This window comes from Tupaia chinensis, unplaced genomic scaffold (assembly GCF_000334495.1).
Source record: "Tupaia chinensis unplaced genomic scaffold, TupChi_1.0 Scaffold150006_1, whole genome shotgun sequence".
Lineage (NCBI taxonomy): Eukaryota > Metazoa > Chordata > Mammalia > Scandentia > Tupaiidae > Tupaia > Tupaia belangeri.
Genome location: NW_006209847.1, coordinates 2057311 through 2065502, shown reverse-complemented (window position 1 = coordinate 2065502; position 8192 = coordinate 2057311).

The window sequence follows — 8192 nt, the reverse complement described above, 5'->3', positions numbered from 1 at the left end:
ATATTGATTTATATCTGTTAAATTATCTCTTTTTGTTTAAAAAAAAATCCAGTTTATACTGAGTTGAACCAGATGATAGAATCTCCAGAGAATTTTATTTTTTCAAACAAAAGGAGGATAATAGGATGCTAAGAAAAATGGCGATCCCATAGCCACTGGCGTTGTGACTTGTCCTACCTTATCTTATACTCAGGGTGGTCACAGAGCAAGATTAACCCTGAAATAGAGTCAAGTTTAGTCACTCTTTATAAGAAAGAGATCTTAAAAAATAAAGTACTTTGTTTACTATGTAAAACAGTTTCCAGACACCCAGAAGAAAGGTTAGGACAAAAGGAATGGAGAAATTAAATGAACTATTTGTTGACAAAAATTTGCAAAAAACTGAGAAATAAGGAAGCTTATATTTTCGTAGAAGCAAAGATAATAGTGGTGTGAGACACAGTGGAAGACTTCATTTCAAAGGAATATCTGGCACTTAAAAGCCTAGTGTGTGTGTGTGAATAAATAAAGTTAATCCACTTGTAGCAGACTGCAACTTTGATAATGGCCTACATATACTGTAAGTGAGAGCAGTATCTAACAGAGAAAACTCCATGAAAGCATTGGCTATTAGTATTATTGTTATGAAAAATTATTCTAATTATTAGTTGTCCTCATATTCTTACCTTGGCTTGGAAAAGAGTATCATTCTCCAGTGGAAAATATGATCTCTCTGAAAGGAGGTAGACTGAAGGGAGTTAGAGCTGATCTTGATGGGTGGCATACAGGAGTAGACTATTTGGACAATGTTAGCTAATTCTCAGTACCCTTACATAGTAAAAGCTTACCAATTTCAACAGTTAGAAACAGTGTTGTTGGTAATTGCTCCATCAGACGTTAAATAGAGATACCCTCTAAGCAGGTTAACTTTTTCAGACTTCAAGAAACATAACATATTTATCAACACAATTGACACATGTATTCTTGTGTTCAAATGAACAGTTGACAAGTTCTCTAATATCTATATTTAAGTAAGAACTTATATTGTCCCTATTTTAGAGATGTACAGATCGAGGCTAAGAGAAGTTGCTTGACTTGATGGATGAGAGTAATGATCTGAGAGTGCTGAGGCTAAAACTAAGATTCTTTGCTACCTCGTCTGCTATTCTGGGAGATCAAGAAGTCCTTAAAGACCTAGAGAATTCAATCTCAGTTGAGAAATAGCTACTTTTTCCTTCATTAATTTAGCCAGCTGTCACAAAAGACAATACATTTGATATAAATTCTTTATAAAATAAGAAAATTTTCTTATATTAATAAATTATAATAATGAATTGTTTTAATAAGTGTTAAAACATATAGCATTTACCATGTGCCAAACAGCATTCTAAGCACTTTACATTTGTTTAATCCTCAGAAAAACCTTTAATAAGAGTACTTTCAAGTCAGCATTACATATGAGTAAACTAAGGCACAGAAAGGCTAATTGACTGCCCACCACTACATAGACAGAAGTGGGGAGAACCAGGATTTTTTAAAAGAATTATTCATTCAATTTTATTTATTTATTATTATTATTCAATTTGACCAGATTGAGAGAGAGAGAGAGAGAGAAAGAGAGAGAAAGAGAGAGAGAAGGAGAGTGAGAAAGCAAGCTGCCAGGTCCAGGACTTGAATTACATTTGGCCAGGTGGGAGTCCTGAATCTTAACTGCCATGCCACCTGCCGGCTCCAAGGACCAGGATTCTAACCCAGGCTATTCAATTCCAGAACCCATGCCCTTAGCTATGAATATGAGACCACCACTCCATAGACCTGGGCTTTGGGGGAACATAGTTAGAAACTGATCTTGGGATCCAGAATGCTAATTTTACTTTAACAAAGCCAATTTTCTTTGGGGGATTTCATTTTAATTACTTTATTTCTTTTCAAAATAATTGCATTTTGCATATAAATTGTCCTAAGTTGCCTGGAAGGCTATATTATACAAATATATAAACAAGTTATTTCAAAACATAGCAATATTTTAAAAAATGAAATCAGTGTTCAGAGAAGCTAGATTTGTATTTGTTTCAAATATAGGTGTCTATGGATTAAATAAATAAATCGTAAATTTTATCATGTGGGAAGTCTATCATATAGGAGGTCAAAGGTTTTGTATTGTGAAGGTAAGCTTCAGGGTAAGCAGGTGGTATGGTGGTTAAGTGTGCTGGGCTCCTGGATGACTGATTGTGGTTCAAATCCTGGACCTGGTGGCTTGCTTTCTCATTTTCCCTCCCTCTCTCACTCTGTCCCTCTCTGGTCAAATAAACTAAAATATAATAAATAAATAAAATTGTGTAAAATAATAATTTTTTTTTGAGAGTTTTTTTGCTATAGGGCACGTGCGCTCACCAGAAAGACAGAGAGAGACAGAAAGCAAGAAATCACCCCCCATGGGGGATGGCCACACCACAATTCATTCTCCATTCTCTTCTCAGGATCTTGGGCATGCACACACATGTGCCCGGCGTGAGTTTAAGCCACTAGGTCCAGGACTAGACCTGCTGTCAACTACAAGGGAGTCCAGTGACATAGCCATTACACCAACTGCTGGTCCCACAAAATAATTCTTAAAAAAGAAAAAGATAAGCTCTTGCTCAAAAATATACAAAGGCCATTGAGATATACCTCAACACCCAGATCTCTGATTTACTCTTTAATTAAATAACAAAGTCTTTTACAAACATAAATTGATGGTTCTTTTTGTTGCTGTTGTTGATTTTTAATTTCCAGAGTGTACATGTACTTACCAGAGAGAGAGAGGGAGAGAGAAAGTGAGAAAGACGTCTCCATGGAGGAAAATCACAAACTAATTCTTCTCCATTTCTCCATCTTTTAGGGGTTTTGGACACACACACACACACACACAGACACACATACACACAGACACACACACACTTGTCCAGTGTGTTTCTCCAGCTTCCTGGTCCAGGAATCAAACCGTACATTTGTCCTTGTCGGATCCAGCAGCCTTAACACTATACCAGGGACCCAATTCTCTATTTAAGAGAGTGAAGTGAGACACTACATTTTGAATACATTCTTTATTTAATTGTTTCTCATCTATGACGTAGCAATTTGATATGCTTTCAACTTAATAAAATTCAAAATAATAAAATCATGTGTTGTAAAACATAAGTCACCTGAAGGCAGGGTGTTTTGTTGTTTTGTTTTGGGTTGCTTACCCAGCAGCTCTAAATCAGTAGTTTAACAGTAAATAATACATATTTTCATAACTCATGAAATAAATGTAAACAATGGGTATAAAAAGGCAGAAAACAAGGTTAATTAACAAATTCAATTAGCAATGAATGCAATAACTTAGATTTCTTTTTTTTTAGTTCTCACTATGTGCTAGCCACAGAGGTCAGTACTTCTACCCTATGAAGTGGGTAATATTATTTATTTATTTATATTTTAAAGTATCTTAGAGATATTTAACCCATTTTGTTAAAGTACCAAGGCTAGTAAATTAGTAAACTGTCACGAATACCTGCTCCACATAACTGTGTCTATTCTCACCTTATAGTTCTTTATTTTTTGCTTCTTTTCAGTGTCTTCCTGCCAGAATATTTTCAAAAATATGTATCTGATCGCAGGCACTTAACAGATTTTTGTTCACTATTTTCTTCTTGGTGTCCAGAATTGCATCTGGCTTTTGGTAGGCACTCTGTAAATAGATGCTGACAGAATAAATAAATGAGCAAATTGCATCTGAGGCCAGGTCTATTTGACCTGATGCTTAAGGTCTTAATTATTGTATATTTCCTGTGACACAGGATCACAAAAGAATCTTGCTGAATACCTTCACCTGAAGGTACCACAGGTGAGCAGGTAATAGTGTCTTCCCTTCGGTTTCTATGGGCCCTAAAGATAGGAGGAAAAGTGAATAGGTTTGCTTTTGGAGCCACAATCCTGGGTTTTACAATATAGAATAACACCAACTGTGGATAACATTGATTAAGCCAGACTTCAAGGATGGCAGCACAGAAGAAAATCCTGAAATCTGAAAAAAAAAAAAAAAATTACTTCTGTTTGTTTACAAACTAGTTTAATTTAAAATGAAGAACAAAGACACTTTCTGCTATTACTCTAAAGTTGTTGGCTGCTGTATATCATGATTACTCTTGAGATCCTCCTATTATTTCAAAATTGTGAACTATATGAAGTGAAAATTAGTAAGGGGATTTGAATCTCTGTATTTCCCAGCAGAATTTCCTTTAACCTGAGTAATTTGCATGTACACACTCACAGTTTTGATTCAGTCATCTCAATGCTAGTTATGAAACGGTCAGGGTACAGCGCCGAGATTATAAGTAGAGACCACCGTAGTGTTACAGCAGCAGGGCTTTGGTGGCATCCCAAAGAAATCGAAAGCAAAGGTAATAATGTTTGCTTACATTCAAACTGTGAGGCTGTTTAGAATGAGTTTGTCCCATTGTCCTCATCTAAAGCCAGTCCAGGTATCTCCCTGTTCGTGTGTTCCTGGATGGCAACCTGCAGTCATAATTAGCTATGTTCTACTCTGCGCAATGGCTGTTACAGGGCTTCCCTCCAGCTGCTACTTTACAGATAAGTTTGTTTAAAGCCCAATTCCATGGCAAAGAGATGCAAGAAATTATCCATATTAGTTTTGCAAAGTAATACAGGCCCTGCGCGATATACACACACACACACACACACACACACACACACACACACATTTATATGGAAAAATATTTTAATAAACATGGAAAATAAGACTCATAGGACTTAGTGGTTCCCCAGACTGTTATCCATGGTAACATTTTGACAAACATAAAATTCATATCCTATTTAGAGAAAAAGAAACAACACTCACAGAGACACAGAGATACCATGCCTTCTGCACAGCACTTTACGCACACAGCAAGCCAAGAGAACAGCTTCTTTGTTTCCTACCATAGTAATGCCATTTGCTGAAGACTTATTTGCTAATGACTTACTAAAATTTTTTTTCAGTCCTCATCATAAATACACAATTAGCATTAATTTTTCACATTATTAAAAAGAAGCTCAGGGTTTATCAAGATTTATATGACTCTCTTCGTAAGGCTGATTTGTCTGACTACAAGGTGTATACTCTAACCTGCATTAAAATGCCAGCAAAGAGCTTGTGATTAGTGAAGTATCTGTTCTTTTATACAAAGTAAGGTGCACTTCCGGGCCACTTAAAAAATTTACCAATGAATGTCTTTTGATGGTAATAAAGAGCTTCATGTTTAAATCTGGGATTCTTTTCTGAAAATGAGCATGTATTCTCTTTTTACCTTTGCTAAGCTATAATATAGCCTATATAATTCTTTTTTTTTTTTTTTTTAAGACAGCCACTCCACAATCCTGTCTCCTTCACTCTCTTTTCAGAATTTTGGGCATGCACACTCATGTCCCTAGTGTGAGTTTAAAGTCACCGGGTCTGCTATTCCCTAGTATGTATAAGTTTTTTAATATGAAGAAATAAAGGGTTGTTTTTCATGAAAAAGTTAAAAAAATGTATCCCATAGTTTAGAGAAGAGGGTATGAATGACATGTTCACAGCCAATTCTTTCATTCATTCAAGACCTTCAGTGCCTACATTATGCCTATAAAGAGTATTGATAACCTCAGGACCGGCAGATAGCATAATGGCTACATTGCTGGACTCCCATGTAGTTGACCGCGGTTCAAGTCCCAGACCTGGTGGCTTAAACTCATGCCAGGAGCATGTGTACGTGTGCCCAAGATCCCAAGAGGAGAATGGAGAAGAAGCGATTGCGGTGTGGCCATCCCCCCTGGGAGGTGATTTCTCGCTTTCTATCTCTCTGTCTTTCTGGTGAGCAAATGCACCCTGTAGAACAAACCTCTACAAAAAAAAAAAAAAAAAAGAATTTATAATTTCACATAATCTATCTCATTAGGAGACCTCCTACTGATGAAAGTGAAACTTCATACTTACAAGAAAATTTCATTTCAGCACTTAACTAAATGTCTCTTATTTTTCCAGGCAATATGGCATAGTGTGTTAAAATTTGCATAGTCGTTAGAGTCAGACAAACCCAAGATCCAGTCACCTGTTATATTTTTTGCCAGTTCAACTTAGAAAACATGTGTACCTTCCCTAGATCTCTACAATCTCATGTCTAAAATGGAGATTGTTGAACTTGACCATTGTGGTCTTTAAATGAGATAGTGCATGTAATGAACCTGGCACATAATTAATGCTAACATTATTTTAATTAAGACAGCTCTTGAGACAACTTCTAGTTCAACTTTCTAACTTTTTGGCAGACAACAGTGAGGAACATAGAGTTTCATGGTGGCATCCTTTATTTAGGAAGTAAGAGAGAGAGAGAGTGCCCAGGACTTCTGATACTATTTTGTTTTTTTAAATAAACACTTGATGGAGATAGTATGCCCTTCACCTGGGCCAAGTTCTGATTTGGTTTCTCTCTTTCTCCTTCTCTTTCAAAGCATCATTTAGAAAATTGAAAGTCATGTTAAAAAATATCAAACGTATGTGAGTGCTAGAAATACTTTTTAACTTGCAAAGTCATGGATGACTCACAGAGAAGTGCCGGGATCTGCTAGCCTGTAAAGTTGGAAACTCCTTGCCTGTTTATCTCCCTTCCTGATCTCGTGCGAACAAGAACAGGCTGGATCTAAACACCGTGACTGTGGAGGTAATTCACAGCCACATGCTATCACTTAGATCTTTCTTCTGCTTCACAAAGCCAGAATGGTCATCAGCTGATGAAAGAGACTGGATTATTTCGAAATATCTGGAAATACGATGATAACTTGGGACCTATTATTGCTCTATGTCCCTAAATATACATTTAATCTCTGGGCCAGGTTGACTTCTGGGGTTTGGGGGAGGTCATTATGCTGGGGGAGCCATTCTTTCAGAACCAAAACTATTCTTCCTCAGACCTCTGGCTTTCAGCATTAGGAAATAAAGACCTTGACCTCCCTTATTAAGGACGTTTACCTTTTCTGTGAATGTCCTTAAATATAGCCTCTACTTTTTAAATTTCCTTTTCTTAATCCCGTTACTTGTCTTTTTTTTTTCTTGAAATTATTTATATCAAAGATCCAAAACCAGGTTCTCTGTGCCATGATGCATTCTGCTGCAACATGATATGATGAAAAGTGATGTTCCAAAATTCTAAATCCATGCACTGCATCCAGGCTTGATTGTTAAAATCGAGTTGGATACTGACGCTAATTTTTTCATTTAAAATGCTAATATAAATGGAAGGTCTAATGAATAATAATGTTGCCAGATCAGAAAAAAATGTTTCTGAAGATATTACCTTTGGCCTTTGGTATTTATTCATCACAGACAAATATCAAAATATAAGTAAGGCCTATATTTCAGACACAATCCTAGTCCTTTAATAACCTATTCATTTTTTAAAAGAATATTCTAAGAAGATATTAACATAAGCTGCTTTATGCTGCTACAGTTATTAGAGGTGTTGAAGTTCATTTTTAATACACTTAGCAGATTTGGGGAAAACACAGTTTAGTGTGTAAATGAAAAGATTGAAGAGAATGAAATAGTTTAAGAAGTTTGCATTATATTTAGATGAAACATATACCATGGTTATAAAGCAAAGAGAACTCAAATGCACACCTACTCTGATACTTATATATCAAGTGATTTGGCATCCCATAAAAAAATTGCAGGCTGCCTGTCTGTAGCTTCCCTAGATTTAATAAAAAGCATAAAAAATGCTTCTTTTCTATTATATCTGGGAAACTCTATCTCATTACATTTAATATAGAAGTATAAAACTATTTCTTATAAAAAAAAACCTTTAGTTTCAGTTTACTAACACACCCAGTGTGAGAGTAATCATATCATGTTATGTATAAAATTTACAAAATATTTTCTCTGACAGAATGCTGTAATTATAGCATATTAGGGAAAAAGTATGCTCTTTAAAACTCAATTCTAGTACCAAGAAATGACCTGAAGCAAATCACCGTACTTCCCTTAACATCAATTTCTTCATCTCTAAATAGGAGGATGATCGATACTCACTTTTATCTTCAATTAGATTATACTACATACTTTGAAGTTTTATCACCAGGAAAGGAACCTGAATTTATTTCTCATGGCTAGGGACAGGCTGACTGAGAAACTGAGCGGCTCTCCAACAGAGACTGGA